This window comes from Papaver somniferum, chromosome 11, assembly GCF_003573695.1.
Source record: "Papaver somniferum cultivar HN1 chromosome 11, ASM357369v1, whole genome shotgun sequence".
Lineage (NCBI taxonomy): Eukaryota > Viridiplantae > Streptophyta > Magnoliopsida > Ranunculales > Papaveraceae > Papaver > Papaver somniferum.
Window position 1 is genome coordinate 2,034,713 of NC_039368.1, and position 7,020 is coordinate 2,041,732.

Genomic DNA, 7,020 nt, shown 5'->3' on the forward strand with positions numbered 1-7,020 from the left:
CTTTTCTATCTTTCCTATCGGAGAAATAAATCTCAAGCCAATAATACAATTGTGCTCGTACGATAGATACAACAAGATCAGGTCACACAACTACAAGAGAAGTAGTATCGGTCTGGCTTCACAATCCCAATGAAGTCTTCAAGTCGTTAACCTACATGGTCTCGAGAATAAACATAAGGTTAAAGGAGAATCGACTCTAGCTATACAACTAGTATCACACAAGAGGTGTGGGGATTAGGTTTCCCAGTTTTTAGAGTTCTCCTTTATATATTTTTCAAATCAGGGTTGGCAATCCAAGTTAACTTGGTAACAAAGTATTCAATAATCATCGTTAGATGAAAAACTTGATTCAACCAAGCTAATATCTTTTAACTGTTAGATCGAACTTAGCTTGTTACGCACAAATGAAATGTACCCTCATTTAGGTTTATGTAACCGTACCCAAACGTGTAAACTCATGCTGACTCAATATTTAGTTAACCGAGGTTAGGCATATGTTTACTCTCATATCACTACACCAAATTCAGGAAATAGCAACTCAAATTCGCAACGGAAATGTAGTTGTTGCGAAATTTTGGTTGCGAATTGTTGTTGCTAAATATTCGCAACCTCCTGCTTCTGTTGCTAATTTCGTAACTGCCATAATTCAGTTGCCAATCGCAACTGTCTTTTTTTATGCATGCGACTTACGCGTGTGGAAGAAAACACCTGAAAACACTTTTTTTGGAGCATGGGAGTTAGCACGTGGACATCCTTTATCCTTAAGGAAAATGCCTTTCTTAGTTCATAACCACTCGTTCTCACCTCTCACCTCACTCTCTCGAAAAAAAAAACTCCCGCTCTGCAGAAAAACTTTCCCGCCATTGAAACACTCTTCCGCCATTGAAGCAAGTTAGGTATGGATGGTAATTACTAGGGTTTGATCGATTGATGATGCTATTTCAATGATGATGCTATTTATGTTAGGGTTTGGTAGATTGATGTTATTTATGTTACGGTTTGGTAGATTGATAGTTAGTGTTTTGTGTTTTTTTTCCAATCGATTTATGATGTATGCTATTTTTGTTATTTCTCTGTTTAAAACGATTGATGATGTATGTTACTTCTGTCAGGGTTTGGTTGATAGTTAGGGTTTGAAAGTGAAGATTTTTGTGTATTTTTGTGTAAATCGATTAATGATATACTTTTTTGTGGATTTTGGTAGATTGATACTTAGGATTTTATGTATTTTGCAAATTAGGGTTCGGTAGATTTGATAGTTAGGGTTTTTATGTACTTAGGATTTGATAGCTAGGGTTTTGGATAATTGCAGTGGGTTTAGACCCCTAAAATTTAAACTATATTCATGGTAATATTCAGCGATTTGGTCTCTTCAGTTTTTTCCTGTCAGATGCTTCTGTTGGTTCTATGGTAAAGTACACAAAAATGCTTTCGTAAGTCACAATAAAGCTAAATTGTCTGACAATCATTTTTAGAAATTTCATAAGTCACAGTTTTGTCCTGTCATTCGCTTAAATGGTTTAGCAAGTATGAACTTCTCTTGCACTGAGATGAAAAATTTCAGTTGCTAAATTCAGGTTCAGATTTTAAGTTTCCCTTCATGATTATTGATTATAGGAAAACAGAGATAAATCTGTATAGATAATAAGGGTGATGGTGTAATTGTTGATGTACGAAGGCGAACAAGTAGGAGTTTTAGTTTCTCTATGTGAGGTGATGAATCATGGAGAGAGGGTTAGGGTTAGGGTTTATTCTTGAGGTGAAGAAATCATGAGAAGATGATGGATCTGTTGAGATCCCCGGTGATTCATGGTGGTGCTGTTAAATCAAATGTTGATTCAACTCAGCAGAAATGGTAAGTTGATTTAGGGTTTCTCTAATGGTAAGTTGATTTAGTATGATTTAGCTCTTAATTTTTCTAGGTATTCTTAATCTTATCTCTTTTATTGATTTCGATTCTCATATTTGTATTTTAAAGATCTATTAAACATAATTGTGTTTTATTTTTTTATTTTTCAGTATATATTCGTAGTCCTAACAAGCTGAATTTGGGTGTTGGTGCTTATAGAACTGAGATTTGTCTAGGGTTTTAATTCTGTGTTCAATTTTGATTACCTTGTCATTTTGTTTTTCTGATGAAAACTGCTCTTATTGGGTTGTTCTTGTTTTTATCGTTATAGGAGGGGAAACCCCTTGTTCTGAATGTAGTGAGGAAAGCAGAACAATTGCTTGTGAATGTGGTGTTAGAGTAATTCACTATCTCTGGTGAAACTAACTTTCTCAAGTAGTAAGAAGGAAGAATGATTTTACAACTTTATAGGATAAACTGAATTGTGCACATCAAGTTTCAATGTCCTGTTATTTGTAAACTTTTTGCTGCTGAAGAAAGCTCTGTTCAGGTGTGTCCATTTAACCCTTCTCTTTTAGGTTTTTTTTTTTTTTTTTTTTTTTTTTTTTTTTTTTTTTGCTTACATATGTACTGAATTTGCCAACTAATAAGCTAAATTCACTGAGATGGTGGAACTTCAGATTGGTCTTATGAAGTATGACCCTCAAAAGAACATTCAGTGGTTCAGTGTAGTTGCCACATATTCCCCGCCTGAAGATGAAATTTTGCAGGATTGGATATGACAAAGGCATACATGCTTGATACACAAGAGGCAGTGGAGTCAAAATTCAAAATATGGGAAAATACTGCTCCTTTTGGTTGGGATGGTAAGCTTTTAATATCGGAATACTTGTTTCTATAATATATGTAAGCATACTATATATACTGTTAGGATTCAGGGAATGAGCAGATGATGGTCCAAGATGATGCTCTAACCTGATAGGTATGCAATATCTTTAGCCCTAACTAAATGTTCAAGGAACGGCACCATGTTTACGTTGATATGGTTTTGCTTCTTTCTCTATTACCATCTTTTGTCCTTTGTACATCTGAAAGTTAGTGATTTATATCATACCACATATGTAGTCTCTGATTCTGCGAAGCTGTTTGTCTCACTAATTTGCTCATCAAAGTTTCTTGAATTTTCAGCGCGCGACATGGGATTTTGATGGCCATATGATATTACTTGCTTTCTCAGAATCAGTAGAATTGGGCTCTATGCACTTTGTGTCGAGGCTTCTGACATTGGGTACAACTTCTTGCCTCCCTTTGAATATTCTCCATGAAATTATTTTACACATGAGCATCATATTGACATGAGTTTCGTTTCTAGAGATATTAATCGCTGGAGTTCAACCCTACAGAAAACAATTCCCCCCATGGGATTGCAATGATCACTACTCTTAGAAATGGCTCTGAACAGTTCACTTATGTTGTCTGCTTTGTTTTCGTTTACTACTTCATGCCTGCAATGTAACTGAACGATGAGTTCTCATTGATTCTAGAAAAATCTAGGAACTGCACTAGGAAGGGGTTCATAGATTTCAAGCACTTGAATATAGTAGACTGGCTAGTTTTGGTCATGTCATGACCATCTTTAAAAAAAAATGCTAGACTCTCCCTTAATTAGTCTTTTTCAAATCTTTCTATGTTGCAGCTTCTAACAAATTTGCTTAAGTTCCAATAAAGGAAGATACAAGAATATGAAGGGATATTATAGGAATGAGAATGAGTCTTTAATTAACTTCGATGGTGTATATCAGTTTCCAAGGAAAGTTAGACTGTCTAGTCTAGGCAGAGGGGATTTAGTTGTTTCATAGCCCAAGTCTCTCACCATATTAATCTCTTGCCATGTCAATACTCAATGGTAATGTACATAAAGCTCCAAAATTTATACTTACGCAACGAATAAGCTTTGTAAAGGTACAATATGAGTAGAGTATAAACTACATAAAGCTCTTTTGTTCTCTTCATGTGTAATATCTTTATATTTCTTGGCTGCTAATGTGCTCATGCTTCTGCTTAGATGTATGTCTGTCGGCTGTGATGTTTGAGGTTCAATGGTTTAGGATGGTTACAATAAATATGTTATATTGCCTTGTTTGATTGTTTGGTACTGTCCGAATATGAGATGATTGCTTGCAATACATGAAAATCAGGTCAAATGAGATAATGAAGACATGTTAGTGTTCATAGGAGATTGCTTGTAGTTCTTGCTGACCTCAATTCCTTCCTTTAGAGTATGTATGCAGAGCCATGTTCTTATCTTTGTTAAACTTTATAGTATCTTATTTAAAGTCTTCATTCTCTTCATCTTTTTGTTTGTTAAAATTGGTTTCATAAGTCAGGATATTCAGATAGGGATAGTGCATCCAAAACTATCCACTCTCAGCATTGCTTCATGCATGTCTTTGCTTACCCGCAGCTTACATGTTTGTTTTGGCACTTGCAGGCACCTAAAGAAGAAATGCTCTTGTCTGGTCTTAAAGAAAGCAACTGAGGGCGAACAAAGATAACCTATCCACTCTCATGGTATGCTTAGTTACAAAATATGTTCATGATATTTAGGACATAGGATAAGTGAGAATGAGCTCAACTTGTGAAGTTTTTATCTTTATCTATTCCCTTAGAATTTTTTTGATACTTCAAAAATTTGTATTCTTTTTTGATATGATATGGGTGAACATTTGATATAAATTAAATGGAATATTGTTGAATATGGATGATGAATGGATTGAAAGGTGTATGCTGGTTCCATTGGAATTCTGGCTCTTTTCCGGCAGAAAAGAACTGCCGGTCATATTGACCTGGTCAAAATTGGTCATTATTATCTAATTTTGACCTGGTCAATGTTGACTAGCAGTAATTTTTTTCTGTTACAAAAAAATAGAACGGATCTTACTGTTACGACTGTGTAATTACAAATATTTCGTAACGCCCACTGGCTGTTACGGTTCGCCAAGTAGTAACGGCGCCTAACTGTTACAAAGGCCGTTACTACAGGCGAAACCTGTTACAAACGCCGTTACAAACGCCAAACCCAAAATTCGTAACGACCCCTTTGCCGTTACAAAAAATTTAACACCACTTTTTGAAACAGGCAACAGCCGTTACAACCTATTTTGGTAACGACTTAGTTCTGTTTCTAATCCAGAATTTGGTGTAGTTAAACACTAGAGCACCATTACAGTACTCTTACTGTATGTTGGGGGTGGAGATAAGCACTGATTGAACTATCATTTCTGGAATCAACTGTGTAGTACTAGTAAGAAGCTTGATTCTTATCAAAAGAATGTCATAGTCGACATTTTTTCCTGCCTGTCGTAAAGGCTTGGGAATTTGGACTAGGTTGTGAAAGGGAAATGCCGGCCTGGAAAGAGAGAAAGTTCTCAAATCATTTTTGTATTTGTTTAATACTTTTATATAATTAACAAGTAATTTTCATTATGAATGAATTTGTTTAATTAAGATACTCGACTCTGAATCCAAAATTAAATCATTTTATTTTTAGCCACTACCTAACAATTGATGTTTTGTTGGTACCTATATATAATAATAGTACTCAGAGACTCAGACCCCTCTTTAACCTTTTCTAAAACACATATCCTAGTTGTGATTATAGGGATTGATTTTTTCCTTTCTTTTCGAAATAATATATGTTTGTTTTGTTTGACTGTGTACCACCATTACATTGTTTTCTGAAGATATAATAAACTTTTCAGAATTCAGGATCCTATGCTCCTTTGAAGTAGGTCAAATTCTCCCCCACACTCACATGTGCACCTATTTTTAAAAACATGAATTCATTTTATGGGTCTAAGTAGTTTAATTAGTATCTTATCTGAAATTATCATGTAAGGGTGTCCAATAGCCCATTAGGTTCTAGGTATCTGAGCTATCTCAGAACTCTTCACTCATTATATCCTTCAAGCTAAAAATGATTTGCCTGTTCTCTTGATATCCTTGCTTATGTATCTTTAAACACAAAAGATGTGAGTATTTAAGTTCGCTCATGTTTTTTTTATGCAATTTCTGCAGGTGGAAGATTCGATCTGAGATTTCATAAGGAGTTATTGCAGCTGTTATTGCTACTTAGGTATGGTCCTCTTCTTTATTTGGTTTTCTGTTTTGGGTTTAATTTCAGTGAAGTTTAGATTCTGTTTTGTGTTTATACCATGGATAAAGTTATGTTTTTTTCATTGTTATAGTTTATTCAAGCAATTTATCCCATGATGAAGTATTGTACAGTTTGTGTAGGGTTATGGTTTGACCAGGGTTATGGTATATTTCAGCAAATATTGGATGTTATAATCATCTCTACTGTACTAGTTACTAGGGTATCATATAATCATTGTGATGTTATGTGCATACATTACTGTTTATTCTTTATATGGATGGTGTAGATGAACTACTGTGTAAGTTTTGACATGTATATTGTCGTCTTTAGGAATCATAATATAGGGTAATCAAATATGTCTTCTACCGTTGATAAGGAGTCGATGAGTTGTACCCGTAATTCTGGTAAATGCATACAAGGTGTAAGTTCATTCATAGAGTTTGTCCGTAAAAATGGTGGTGACAGTATGGTGTTCTCTTGTCCTTGTAAATGCTGTAAGAATGGTAGAGGAATGTTTCCACTTAAAGAAATTAGTTATCATTTGCTTAAGAATGGTATTGTCCCGACGTATACAATGTGGCGTTTTCATGGTGAAAGATCAGTTGGGGCAGTTTCTGAGAATGTGGGAAATGTGGCAGAGAATGTAGGAAATGTAGATGAGAATGCTAATCCTAGTGTAGATGAGAATGCTAGGACACATAGTGGGGTTCACAATGATGTTGGCGCCAGCAACAACAACAAAAGAAGGTCTTTTTATGAGCGTGCAAGAGAACCTTTGTACCCATCATGTCTTAAAGGGAAGACTGCACTATATGCTTCTATAAAATTGAATAACATAAAGACCCAATATGGATTTTCAGACAATGTTGTCACTGCACTATTAGAATTGATGAAGGAGTTGCTTCCGGAAGATAACACACTGTTGTCTAAATATCATGATGTCAAAAAGATGATCCAAGAACTGGGGATGGATTACATAACCTATGATTTTTATGCAGTCCCTTCACTTTGTTAG

At 35.0% G+C, this 7,020-nt stretch overlaps 1 long non-coding RNA gene across 1 annotated transcript; it reads left to right on the plus strand.

Annotated features, from left to right (window-relative positions):
- Nucleotides 1-1,753: 1,753 nt before the first annotated feature.
- LOC113321571 lies at nt 1,754-4,564 on the plus strand. The gene is made up of 5 exons (XR_003346765.1): nt 1,754-1,855; nt 2,181-2,399; nt 2,620-2,715; nt 3,038-3,137; nt 4,341-4,564. It is a non-coding gene; the product is annotated as an uncharacterized LOC113321571 (long non-coding RNA).
- Nucleotides 4,565-7,020: the final 2,456 nt, after the last annotated feature.